General features: G+C 34.5%; 1 protein-coding gene across 1 annotated transcript in view; it reads left to right on the plus strand.

The window, feature by feature from the left end:
• The window catches only part of LOC149776441 (inhibitor of Bruton tyrosine kinase-like), a 67,615-nt gene that overhangs the window by 33,586 nt on the left and 18,552 nt on the right, over positions 1-15,477 (plus strand). The window lies entirely within an intron of this gene.

Below are 15,477 nucleotides of genomic sequence, written 5' to 3' on the forward strand. Positions count from 1 at the left end.
GAAGATCTGGGTCTGTCCAGTTTGCTAGGCATCATCAGCAGAACAAAAAACATAGACCCTGATCTGTTGGTGCACTGTTCAATGGCATGTTAGAGTCTGTTTGTTTGTGGTTGGATTTTATTTGTGAGTATATTCGCTAATCTTTTATTTTCCTCTAAAAATACAATGTTAGAGGGATGACATACATGTAGCAATCAGAATTTCATTGACTTTCCATTTATTATTTTCTTATTACAATAAAATTTGGTTAATACCAATGCAGCTATAATAAATGTACATTTGGTACATTCTGGATATCCTGACCAAATTAAGTGTTATGAATAAATATTTATATGGACATCAATATATAATTATAAGGACCTAATGAATTTTGCATGTATATTCCTTATAAATGTGTCTTCCATTATTAATATTATTATTATTATTATTATCATCATCTCAGTTTCCAGTTATGTTCGATTACATTGTCCGACTTTTTGGTATGAATGATATAAGCACAAGTTACAATTTAGCTTGAGAAACCATTCCTTCTGCCTGCAAAGTAAGGTCTCACAAGATTTGATATTTTGGGAGTTCATATTGTAATAAAACAGATCTCTATATGAAGTTCATATTGTAATAAAACAGATCTCTATATGAACTTCATATTGTAATAAAACAGATCTCTATATGAAGTTCATATTGTAATAAAACAGATCTCTATGTGAAGCTCATATTGTAATAAAACAGATGTGTGTATGAATCATCTGGTCTTAAAATGAGAGGTGGTCTTTCAAGTCAGGTTTACTCTGTCTTTACCATTGAGTGTTACAGAATAATAAATACACAGGTAACTTCCAAAGCATCCTGTTATTATTATTATTCTAGCCAGCATTATTGGATCAATATTATGTTTATCCCTATCTACTGTATTTTCTGTAATATTTTGTACACAAAAGAAACTGGTCTTTTTTCGAAGTAATAAATATAATGTGTAAAATTAGAATCATTTTGGGGGAAGAGATTGTGTACAGAAAAAAAAGGACATTGAAGTCTCCAAAATACAATTTCATCAATATTAAATTCATGTGCATCAGATGTAATTGCAATAAAGCATGTACAAAATGTTGCTTGATATGTGAGTATTGGAATAGATAAGCTAAATAATCGATATGTGTAACATGGATGTATTGGAATAGATAAGCTAAATAATCGATATGTGTAACATGGATGTAGGCATCACATTTTTATTTTTACACTTCATGATCTTAAATAAGATAAGGCCCAATATGAGAGAGATTTCAATCATTCTGTTTGCCATTTTGCAGTCTCCACTTATCTGAAGCTTTTGTTGAAGAGAAAACAGTCATAATATAGTGGTCCCCCTTTTTTAAAGGTCAATCCCCCCCCCATCTGCACTGGGAAAGCGGTCTTGTAAGAGGGGTGTCATTTCCAGAGTGGGACTATATTTGTGAGAAGTTTGTGTATGACGTAAGAAAGCTGTATGTAACTTCAAAACATTTAATATTGTCATTTAAAAGTAACATTAATTTTTGTGGGCCCCGAGTGGCCGAGTGGTCTAAATCGCTATCCGTTATGGATCACTGCCATCTCACGTCTGTCTGCATGGGTTCGAGTCTCAGATTCGGTCAATCTGGATATGTGAGAAAGCTTGCCATTAGCTTCTCGAGGGTCGGTGGTTCTTTGCGGGGATTTCCCGGGTTCTTCCTCCACCATTAATACTGGCCGCCATGTATAGCCTATCGTGTGCTGAAAAATGGTGTTAAACCCTACAACAGCAACAACAACAACAACATTAATTATTAAAAAGTTCTTCTTGTCTTTAATTTCATGTGAACAGACATTAATAGTACTTCATTCTTAAGCATGGGACATGAGTGGGATGTTCTTGTGTGTGTGTGTGATTTTGATTTTTAACGTAGCATTAACAATTTTTCAGTCATATCGCTACGATGTCTGCAGTGTGACAGTTTATAGTGATGTCTAGCACTGGGGCATCATACTGCAGACATGTAGCATGATGTCCCACCCAGTCACATTATCCTGACACCAGGCCAACCAGTCCTAACACTAACCTCTTAATGCTGAACGCCAAGCGAGGCAGCTGTTAGACCAAAGTACCATTTTTGTAAGTCTTTGGTATCACTCGGTCCTGGGTTCCTACCTGTGACCTCCCGCATCCAATGCGGATGCTCTAGTCACTAGGCCACTGGAGTGGTCGGAATGTTCATATCATGTGCAGTGCAAAACCATTCAAAAACCTTTTCATTTAATTCTTGCTACAAACATCACATGACATTTAGAATCGTTCTCTCTCCATTTACTCTATTTTCCCACTGCTGTAGACTATTTCTATCATATCTGTTGTAATATTTTATGAAATTTTTGGCAAGAACTCTTGAACTATACCCACTGTTATTGAGTTGAATAACTTTTACATTTTTTTCTAAAGTAAGAATTTTCCATATGCATGATGACATGTTAAATATTTGTAATGACTTTTTCCTTTGTTGCTAATTTTACCACAATTTGATCATGCAGACAAAACATTTTTAGAGTATACAAAATACCTGTTTCTAAAGGAAGTGATACGTGTACTGTCACATGATTTGTTTCGGTCTTCACCTGGGACCCTGTTTTTTATTCAGGGTTAATCTCTCTATGTGTGTCAATCAACAAAAACTATTTGCCTACATTATTCAAGTTATGATATTGTTCTGGTTGTAATCATCAAAGAGAAGAACTCTAAAGCTGTGTGAAGCCTGAAACCAAATCATAATATTGTTGAGCCAACTTCCTGTAAAATCAGCGATTATAGATAATGATTCAATATTAAACATAATGGTACTTGTTATAAATGTATGTTAGCCAGCAATTACCTCAGTAACAAAATCTGATGTCTGGAAACAGACATCAGTCAAAATTGATTGGATTACTTACCGAACCATGTGAATTAAATAATTGGTTTGAACACATATTAAATAAACTGTGGCTGAGTGTGAGGGGTAAATTTAATATTTTTTGGATTAATATGCTGACTGCATACCATATCATAGAGGTGGTGGTCAATGCGGATGCTTCTGTACACAAACTCAATGGTGTCAAGAAGACTGGCCATACAAAGGAGGTGGGCACTGGTGGGGGTGATATAAGAAAAGGACTACAGTACTGCACAGAAATAGAAATTATAGACAATACATACCAAACTCATTCAGCTTCAAAGATATAATTTATATTTAAATGTCTACATTATTTATATCCATATAAACTCTACTTAGTTTAATTCCAAAGAATAATTATTTAGAGTGCTTTGTTGTTTTCCCGGCAAGTAAAATGATGTCCACATTCCCACCAAAGAAGACAAGCCATTATCAGTAAGTTCATATTCCTTTCCTGTAGCCAGGCAGCATTTGGTCCAATTTCTGCTCTTGCTAGGCACAGTAGTTACATTAATCCAAGGTTGGTCGCTTCCAAATTGAGTTACCAAACAAACTTCTGTGTAGACTGCTCCAGTGGTCTAATTGGTTAGAGTGTCTGCCTCTGATGTGGGAGGTCATGGGTTTGAATGCCAACTGAGTCATATGAAAGATTTGTAAAAATGGTACCGGCAGCTGCCTCACTTGATGTTCAGCATTAAAGGTTAGTATAGGACTGGTCGGCCTGGTGTCAGGATAATGTGACTGGGTGGGACATCATGCTACATGTCTGCAGCTTGATGCCCCAGTGCGAGACAGCACTATCAACAGCCACATTGCAGACATCCTAACGATATGACTTGAAAATTTGTTAAAGCTACATTAAAATCCAAATTACATACACACACAAAAACTTTTATGCATGAAACAACTTGTCCACCTGAGTTATAAGACAGTATGCATACACTAACCTATAATTACGTAAATATATTTGCCTTTTGATGTCAGATCAAGGCATGCTAGATGTGAATAAAATACAGAGTTCTCAAGATCGTCATCAAAATTTGCAGATCTGTTTTGATGATCCAAGTAGGACAAAAGTAATGCTTTATTATGTTCCATGATTCATGTAGGACAAAATTAATGCTTTTTTATGTCCCATGATCCATGTAAGACAAAATTAATGATTTGTTATGTCCCATGATCCATGTAAGACAAAATAATGCTTTATGTCCCATGATCCAAGTAGGACAAAAGTAATGCTTTATTATGTCCCATGATCCATGTAAGACAGAATAATGCTTTATGTCCCATGATCCATGTAAGACAAAATAATGCTTTATTATGTCCCATGATCCATGTAAGACAAAATAATGCTTTATTATGTCCCATGATCTAAGCGGGACAAACTTAATGCTTTATTATTTCCCATGATCCATGTAAGACAAAATTAATGCCTTTAATGATCTTTTTCCAAATCAGAATTGACTGGTCTTACTGAAATATCTTTTTTATAAGATGCACGTACATCAGTGAATCTTAACATACATTATGATTTACAAACTCCTAACAAATAATTTTTAGAGTTACTTCCCTTTCCCAACTCAAAATTGATTTATGTCAAACTTGCAAATGTTACTTTCTTTAGCACATTTAGAAATTGTTTGATGCAAGAAATTATACTTTTAGAGAGTTTTTAAAATTATTATATAAATACTCAGTGTAAAAGTTGTATCAAAATCTGATCTGGCATGAAACCCTATACATACATACTACCTAAAACATTTCACTTTCTTTGTACTCATGATTGTTTTGGAAATTGTCTACATGTTACAAATATTTGTTGCAGCTTCAAGAGATTATGCTTTTACACCTTTTAATGAAAAGTGGGGGACAAGCATCAACATTTTTGTCTGTCCATCCATTTTTTTCATCTACACATTTTGTTTAAGTTCAGTAATTATGACGACATGTGTTATCAAGGGACTGAACATTTACAGTAAAACCTGTTAAGAGAGATCACCCCTTCTGCCAGCCAAGAGCGGTCTTGCAAGACAGGTGGTCTCTCATATGAGATGTGTGAAAATGGACTGGTGTCCAGTATCAGTAGCATTGTTGAAGAAGTAAAAATACCCATACTCACTGTACATGTATCATATGCTTTATTCATAAATCTTGTTAAATATTGCATGCATTCCTCTCAAAATAACTTTATATTTTAAAGATATACATTTTCAAGCAACGTAAATCAAATTTGTATTTGAACATCACATGAATATGTTCTTTCTTCCGGGGTTAGAATTTTTCTTTTTTTCATCTGAGGTTCTGCCATTGGTATTAATGTTGAACATAATAATGACCAGATGTATTTGGTTTTGATCAGGTTTTGGGGAAATGTGGAATAAATATATATTATGTACCAATGAATGAAACAAAAAGACATAATTAACTCATCAAGAAACAATACATTTATTTTGAGACAAAGTTTAAATCATCAGCGTTATAACTCAATAAACAAAGGTTGCAACCATCTGCACCCAGGTAAACAGATGGTGGCTTGGTGAAACACTGTAACAAAAGAAATATAAAAAATGAATCTGGAAATGATTCTCACTTACTATTATTAAAGATAAAGGGTGCATTCACCACCCACCCCACCCCAGGCATTACGGATTATTTGGAAAGACAAAGGATGTACTCAACCCTACACTGAAGCCCTTTCAAAAGATTTCTCACTGGGACATTAGAACTTTTGGCGTTGTGTGGGTTTTCACAAAAATAAAGAAAAAATACAAACCTCTAAATTAACTGAAAATGTCCATCATTACTCACTTTGATGAAAAAATGGGTAACCTTATTGGCTATTCACATGACTTCGGCACTACAGTGGCAGTTAGTGACGTACTTTAGTCTGGTTTACTGCAGTTTACAAATGACACCATATGCTGGACTTGAAAATTTCACAAAACTGGTAGCTAGCCAATTTTTTTAATTAAATACCTTATTAGAACAGTCTTTACTATTTATTTGGTCATTGTTACAAAGGTTTAAATGATGGTTAGTGGTGTTTATCTCGCTACATGGTTGTTCAACTGTAGTGTTATTTAATGTGCACTTTGTTTGCATACTACATTTATCCTGAGCTCTCATGTTTACAAAGGATTAAGTCAAGGTCGGTGGTGTCGATCTGTTTCTTTTTTGCAATGCGGTCGTTTATAGCAGTGTCGAAATGTATATTATGCTAGGACATCGTGGTTGCTGGTCGCGTTCAGCAGATGGTCACTCATAACAGAGCATTTATATAATTTAATCAATCTGTGCATTATGATTGTGCTCAGAAATGACAGCTGGTCGCTCATAGTAGAGGTCGCTCATAACAGTTTTTACTGTATAATTGTTATATTTATACATTATCATTAGAATGTGTGTCAAGGACCACATTGGGGATCATGATCTTCAGTGTTAAGGTCATGGGCCAATATTTTATGTTTTCCATGACATTTTCTTTACCTCTCCGTAACCTTAAAGTCATTTTAAGATTAAGAAATAAAACTTTGGTGACTTATTGTTGTTGTTATGGGTTTAACACTATTTCTTTGCACAAGATACACTATACATGATAGCTAGCATAAGTAGCGGAGGAAGAACCCTGGAAAAAAAAACCAAAAAGATCCACAGACCTGTGTGAAGCTCCTGGCAAGTTTTCTCACATATTCACATTGGCCAAGCCTGAGACTCAAACCCAGGCACACAGTGGTGAGATGGCAGTGATCGGTAAAGGTGAGCACTTTAGACCACTCATCATACTTATATCTAACTATTAGAAAGGTGCGATACATATTTAATTTAGGTTTCTGTTTACAAGTTAAAGGTCACTATTCAATACTTTAGTTTTCTATCAAAACTTTATTTTCCTCTGAAGCAATTTCAGATTAAGGAATAAAAACTTTGTATACTTGTACCTTATCTTAATGGAAGGTGGGGAATCTAACACTCCGGTGATCCAAGTGGTTAGAGTGTCTGCCTCAGATGCAAGAGATTGTAGGTTCGAACCCCAGTCAGGTCATACCAAAGCATTATAAAAATGGTACTAGCAGCTGCCTTGCTTGGCACTCAGCATTAAGAGGTTAGTGTCATGACTGGTTGGCCTGGTTTCTGGATAATATGATTGAGTGGCACATGATGCTACATGTCTGCAGCATGATGCCCCAGTGCTAGACATCACTATAAATTGCCACACTGCAGACATCGTAGCGATATCGCTAACAATTTCTTAAAGCTACATTTAAAATCCAACACATTAGGAGTAATATTTTCAAGGTTAAAGTCATAACTCAGTATGTTTAAGTTTTTTGTCACAATTTCCTTCTTGGTCTTGAACTTTGAAGCCATTTGGTTATGGAGAGGTAGTGTAAGTCTTTCATGGTGCTGTCCTTTTTGCTTTATAAGTTTCAAGTCATTTGAGATTAAGGAATCAAACGTGGTAATTAAGGTTAATAACTACTCACTGCAATTTGTACCAAAATGGTATTCTGAGAATGATAGCAAAACTGTAATGCATGTCACATTGGTAGGGTGGAGAAGACAAACAAAATGGCAGTTAAACAAACATAATTTTACTTATGTAAATTAAATATATTTATTTACTTCATACTATTTGTACACTTATTTTTGTCAATAACAAAGTTTTAAAAGAAATATAGATACGATACTAAACTGCATGTTGTTTTCTTTCAACTCTGTCATATATTTGATGGATCAATTCTAGTACATGGTTTAATTTTGGTCACCATAGTGATATTATGTTCTATATGCAATTGGATTATCTTAATGTGCACTATAACGAGGGAGAGCTGTACATACTATTATATAGTCAGTCATTGGACTTTTATTGTTATATGGTCAGTCATTGGACTTTTACTGTTATATGGTCAGTCATTGGACTTTTACTGTTACAAGGGTTAGTCATTGGATAATTTCTTTCTGGTAGGCAGGGGTCGGACTTCACTGAATGTTTTTATTTTTATGAGCTTTTTTATAGCAAGATGCATTCAGTTTTAATAAATGTTGTTTAAATTCTGAGATATAAATCTCTAATATTATACTTTGGATCCCAGGTGAATGAGTGGTCTAAATTGCTTTCCTTTATTGATCACTGATATCTCACCAATATGTGGGTTTTAATCTCAGGCTCAGCTAATATGGGTACACTGTATATGAGAAAGCTTGCCAGTAGCTTCCTGTGGGTCAGTGGTTCTTAACAGCATTTCCTCTGGTTTTTCCTCTGGCAGTCATACTGGCCATCGTGTTTTGCCTATCTTTTACTAAAAAATGGATTTCAACTTTAAAAAAACAATTGCAACTAATATTATGCTTAACATCAAAATGAGTAATAGATGATAGTCTGACCTAGTTATTATTGATCCAATGAGATTTTGAAAGCGCATATATTCTAGTGGAACAAGGTTCCATATTTTCAGATGGCTATACAATATTTGTCACAAAATGAACTATGCATTTTAATTTGTAAGAGCTGCAGCTGTACAGTGTATTATGTACTATTACTGGCATAGAAGATAATAACTATATAGGTAGAAACAGAACATTATCCATTTTCAATATTAATACCATATGAAATTATTTTTATTATTGATCAAGTTAGTATCAAGTTTGTTGACAGTATGATAATTATTTTTATTATTGATCATGTTAGTATCAAGTTTGTTGACAGTGGGATAATTATTTTTATTATTGATCATGTTAGTATCAAGTTTGTTGACAGTAGGATAATTATTTTTATTATTGATCATGTTACTATCAAGTTTGTTGACAGTGGGATAATTGTTTTTTATTGGTCATGTTAGTATCAAGTTTGTTTACAGCGGGATAATTATTTTTATTATTGATCATGTTAATATCAAGTTTGTTGACAGTGGGATAATTATTTTTTATTGGTCATGTTAATATCAAGTTTGTTGATAGTGGGATAATTATTTTTTATTGGTCATGTTAATATCAAGTTTGTTGACAGTGGGATAATTATTTTTTATTGGTCATGTTAGTATCAATTTTGTTGACAGTATGATAATTATTTTTATTATTGATCATGTTAGTATCAAGTTTGTTGACAGTAGGATAATTATTTTTTATTGGTCATGTTAATATCAAGTTTGTTGACAGTGGGATAATTATTTTTTATTGGTCATGTTAATATCAAGTTTGTTGACAGTGGGATAATTATTTTTTATTGGTCATGTTAATATCAAGTTTGTTGACAGTGGGATAATTATTTTTTATTGGTCATGTTAGTATCGAGTTTGTTGACAGTGGGATAATTATTTTTTTATTGGTCATGTTAATATCAAGTTTGTTGACAGTGGGATAATTATTTTTATTGGTCATGTTAGTATCAAGTTTGTTGACAGTGGGATAATTATTTTTATTATTGATCATGTTAATATCAAGTTTGTTGACAGTGGGGTAATTGTTTTTTATTGGTCATGTTAGTATCAAGTTTGTTGACAGTGGGATAATTATTTTTATTATTGATCATGTTAGTATCAAGTTTGTTGACAGTATGATAATTATTTTTATTATTGATCATGTTAATATCAAGTTTGTTGACAGTGGGATAATTATTTTTTATTGGTCATGTTAGTATCAAGTTAGATAATAGTGGGAAGATCTTTTTATTTTACCTACCTGAATGTAAGTTAACAAATACAAAAGAAATTAACAACACCTCATTTATTTGTGTAATTAGTATCAGTAGCCAGTAGTCTTCAGACACGGTGCTTGGTCAAAATACATTAAAATTACCAATCCTCATTTATGCTTGCATAAGAATTATGAACAGTAAACACCTTTATTTAATAAAATGCATGAGAATAATCAATTATGTGTAATTATTAACAATAGATATGAGGCCACAGACATGTGTAGTCAAGTTAGGTACAAAATTACCAACATCACATGTTGACATTATTATTCACATGTTGGTATTATGAAAGGTAGACATGCCTCCAGCATCATGCAGAAATTGCCAGTACCTCCTGTTATTAAAATATGTAAATATTATCAACAGCAAGCAAGCGTTGGACAAAATGTTTGGTCAGAATACAAGAGGATTTAACATTACATTTTATGTCTGTGCAAGTATATTCAACAGCAAACATATAGTTAGTCAAATTAAAGCAGAAATTACTAAGTTAAACTTCTCTTTGTATGTACAAAGCTGTCATCTAGTCACAACATCCATTCTTATTCCCCCCCCCCAATCAAATTTTCTACATTAATGTCCTCAAGTGGTCACTAAGGCTTGTCAAAAGTGACTGTTCTCAGAATGCAGATTAAACTTTTGTTTGATGAGCAAGGCATTGTTTAGATAAAGGAATATCATGTGAATTGATGTGAACATTTAATATAATCTCACTTGCACTTGCCATACTCCAGACACACTGTCAGTGTAACTCAATGGGGTCAGTATGTCAAATTCGAGAGTGAGGCAAGTTTCTGTCCTTAATGGAGAGGGTTCAAGCATCTCCCTGGCTCTGTAGCAAAAAAAAAATTGTAGTTGTGGCAGAAATGCGGATCCAATAGATTGTTAGCTCATTAACTCTGCATGGCCATATTTATGCATCATGGAGCTATGCCCTACTTCTGAGCTCTGTAATGTTAGCATTCTGACTCACCAAAATGTGTGGTACATGTATTGTAGAAAAGTAGACCACTGTAGTCTTAGAATTGTACCAAAATAATGTAGACTTTCTACTCTAATTACAAAATACAGCAGGCGAAAAAACCTAATTTTTTAGGCCTGATTTGATTGTGTCCATAATTACCAATTTTGGAACCATAAGTTGTGTCTGTATTTTACACTATTTACTAGACTTAAATCTAAAGCATACTGGTTTGAATTGCACATGGACAGGGGAACCTGTGCAAAAAGTAGAATAAGTTTGAAATTTAGAGTAAAAAGTGGCCAGGACATGACAGTCATGGGTCCAATACACAAAAAAGAAAAAAATAAGTCAAATTTTTACCCGTCTGCATATGCATGAGCTAAATAGCCAATCATAAGCATTGTCTTTTATCAAGGCATCAGGCCAAATGAAAATCTCTAGGAAGCAGATGTAGTTGGATGCATTCAAAAGTAATCCGCAGAATGCATTTCCTATCCCCATTTCTGGCAAAATTGAAAAGAATCTTCAAGGATGAATAACTTAAGCAGAAGTAAGATATTATAGTTGATTTTGAGAACAGTACTAATCTGGTGTGTAAGAGATCACTCCTAATTTTTAATTTTTATTTTAAGACTTTGAATTAAGGCTGTCTCTGATGAAAAAGTTAAGCTTCAAGTAGAGATACAGATTTTTATTAGAGCCAGAGGTCAGTCATAGCAAAATATATACATGATTCATGTTTGTCAGAAAATACTATATCAAAACAAAGAAATATTTTAGTTTTAACTTCTTGAAGAATGGATATTTCAGGCATTATTTTCATTTGTAGAAATCTTGTTTGTAAAGGCAGACGAAGTTTTAGTTTATGTGTTACTAACAATAGCCCCAGGAATCTTCTTTTCATTCCCCATTCATGAAAGGTCTCACATAAAAGTCGACTGTCTTTTGATCTCAGTGAGTTTAAGCAACTGCTGAATCTGTCCATTGTTTGTAATGGAACACCTGAATCTGTCCATTGTTTGTAATGGAACACCTGAATCTGTCCGTTGTTTGTAATGGAACACCTGAATCTGTCCATTGTTTGTAATGGAACACCTGAATATGTCCATTGTTTGTAATGGAACACCTGAATATGTCCATTGTTTGTAATGGAACACCTGAATCTGTCCATTGTTTGTAATGGAACACCTGAATATGTCCATTGTTTGTAATGGAACACCTGAATATGTCCATTGTTTGTAATAGAACACCTGCCTCCACACCTAATTATACCAGCTGGTCTAACAAAAAGTCAGTCCTGTGTTTCAAAACCACAGTTAAGCTGTCAACTTGTAATGAAATTAGTTTTGATATGGTGCGTAATCTCTCCATTATATCTTATTAGCGCATAATTGCCTGTATTGAAATCGTAGAGAAACCAGTTTTATTTAAGCAACATTTCTACTGATAGTGAGATTAAAGTGTTTGCTTGTGCAAAAGAAACAGAGAGTTTTATAAATAGGTGCATGTTCACAGTTATAAATTTTAATGATTTGATAGAGATGTATTTCAATTAGCAGGTAGATTTTATAAGACTTTTTTAAAAAATCAGTGACGATTTAATTTACATAATTGGTTTAAGTGAGAATGTGGTAAATGTGTGTGAAGCATTTATTATGTATTTGCTCAGTAGTGCTAAATTAAATATCTTGATAACATGCTACCACTGATAATAATAATAATAATAATAATAATAATAATAATAATAATAATAATAATACAGTATATTATAATAATGATAATACTACTAATAATAACGGATTCGGCCAATGTGGGTATGTGAGAAAGCTTGCCAGTAGCTTCTCGTGGGTCGGTGGTTCTTTCTGGGGTTTTCCCGGGTTCTTCCTCCACCATTAATACTGGCCGCCATGTATAGCCTATCTTGTGCTCAAAAATGGCGTTAAACCCAACAACAACTACAACAACTAATAATAATGTTATTGTTATTCAGTGCCTATTATTTTTCATGAACCAAGTTTTAGAGCCGAACCTATCTACAGAGGTCACCTTTGAATAAAATCCACTTTGGCCTTCTCCAATTGGTGGCTACTTTAGACAGGTTTGACTTTAATATTGACAGAAAGCAACATCTACGTGTAAAAACACATTGCCATTAGACCAAATACAATGTATAAAGGTGTTTGGTTCTGGTTACCCTACCCACCCTACAATTTTTGCTCAAAGACAATCTGGAAAGATAAAAAAAATTCAGGAGGAAAAAATTAAGAAAGGGATGTAACTGTGATTGAAATTAAATTCAGGGTGTGAGTATTGCTTATTTTCTACTTAGTGCTTCATATAAATCCATCCTTACATCACCAAAAAACTTCTACCAACTTCCCTGTCGTAATTTTTTTTTTATCGATGTAACCATAACTACACATATTTTTTATTTAGCCTTATATTAATACTTATTTCTCATGGTGCATCAATAGATAAACACTGTCTCAGTGTGGGATCCAGGGATAAACACTGCCTCAGTGTAGGATCCAGGGATAAAACCTGTCTCAGTGTGGGATCCAGGGATAAACACTGTCTCAGTGTGGGATCCAGGGATAAACACTGCCTCAGTGTGGGATCCAGGGATAAAACCTGTCTCAGTGTGGGATCCAGGGATAAACACTGTCTCAGTGTGGGATCCAGGGATAAACACTGTCTCAGTGTGGGATCCAGGGATAAACACTGTCTCAGTGTGGGATCCAGGGATAAAACCTGTCTCAGTGTGGGATCCAGGGATAAACACTGTCTCAGTGTGGGATCCAGGGATAAACACTGTCTCAGTGTGGGATCCAGGGATAAAACCTGTCTCAGTGTGGGATCCAGGGATAAACACTGTCTCAGTGTGGGATCCAGGGATAAACACTGTCTCAGTGTGGGATCCAGGGATAAAACCTGTCTCAGTGTGGGATCCAGGGATAAAACCTGTCTCAGTGTGGGATCCAGGGATAAACACTGTCTCAGTGTGGGATCCAGGGATAAACACTGTCTCAGTGTGGGATCCAGGGATAAACACTTCTCAGTGTGGGATCCAGGGATAAAACCTGTCTCAGTGTGGGATCCAGGGATAAACACTGTCTCAGTGTGGGATCCAGGGATAAAACCTGTCTCAGTGTGGAATCCAGGGATAAAACCTGTCTCAGTGTGGGATCCAGGGATAAACACTGTCTCAGTGTGGGATCCAGGGATAAAACCTGTCTCAGTGTGGGATCCAGGGATAAACACTGTCTCAGTGTGGGATCCAGGGATAAACACTGTCTCAGTGTGGGATCCAGGGATAAACACTGTCTCAGTGTGGGATCCAGGGATAAACACTGTCTCAGTGTGGGATCCAGGGATAAACACTGTCTCAGTGTGGGATCCAGGGATAAAACCTGTCTCAGTGTGGGATCCAGGGATAAACACTGTCTCAGTGTGGGATCCAGGGATAAACACTGTCTCAGTGTGGGATCCAGGGATAAAACCTGTCTCAGTGTGGGATCCAGGGATAAACACTGTCTCAGTGTGGGATCCAGGGATAAACACTGTCTCAGTGTGGGATCCAGGGATAAAACCTGTCTCAGTGTGGGATCCAGGGATAAACACTGTCTCAGTGTGGGATCCAGGGATAAACACTGTCTCAGTGTGGGATCCAGGGATAAACACTGTCTCAGTGTGGGATCCTAGGATAAACACTGTTTCATTGTGCATCAACATAAATAAATTTACATATGTCAGATGAAAAATGAAGATAGAAAGAGAATGAAAGTACATGATTTTATATAGCAGATGAGACCAGAAGATCACATATTATTCAAAGTTAATTAACTTAACTGTTCAGGTGGAAACATCAAAGTCTTTGCCTTATATATTTTTTTTACTGATAATGAAATTTAAGAGAAGAATAGTAACTTCTTTTTTTACTCACTTGACAACCAGACCTTAAGAGTTCTGACTGATTCATGAAAAATTACATTGGGATGCCTTGTATATTGTATTATATAATGCACTAATATATTTTCATAACATTACCATAGGAAATCTATATTCTTGGTTGTTTTAATTTCATCAGACCACTTTATTCATTTATACACTTTCATGATAACATACTGATATTAGGTGCATTAGGATTATGAATGGAATTTAATGATTGGTCAGTCTAATTCAATGTGTTTTTGTATACAAGTGTTGTGTGTAGATGTTAAGAAGTTGTTAATATCTTGCCCTATAAACATTGACGTAATTGACTTTACAATCACATCAGAGTATAATAAGATAAGAATTCTTTATTTCAGACTACATAGTCCATACATCTTTATTAAAATATAAATTGAAAATAAAATTATTTTAAACACAAAAGGTCATTGATATATTGTGGACAAGTATACAGACACATCTACAACAACTGACTGTGTCCAGAATTGTTAAGAATGAAATTGTGTTGCACTTTTAATGAATATTTTGTTCCATCTACTTATAATATGTGAATTTGAATGACTGTCTTAGTTCCACATAGATTTCAAGATACAGTTCTTGCTATCAGATATTCTTGTCATCATTGAGAACACATATTTTCTCATTACCTCATCAAAACTGAATACATTATAATTTACAAACATGTTGGAGGCACTGTTCCATCTTGGAAGGCTTAATAGAAACCAAGGACTATTATTATAACCAGTAACTAGTTTTCTTTTCATACAATCACTAATGTCCATAGAGGACATAATATATGTACCTGAAGAGAATCCATGATGGTGTTGTGAATGTGCTTAAAGGAAAAAAAGGCTGAAGGTGTTACAGATCTCCAAATCTCTCTCTCTCTCTCTCTCTCTCTCCTTTATTTAGCAATTTGTTATTATTTT

This window comes from Sinohyriopsis cumingii, chromosome 18 (genome assembly GCF_028554795.1).
Source record: "Sinohyriopsis cumingii isolate HCF-2022 chromosome 18, ASM2855479v2, whole genome shotgun sequence".
NCBI lineage: Eukaryota > Metazoa > Mollusca > Bivalvia > Unionida > Unionidae > Sinohyriopsis > Sinohyriopsis cumingii.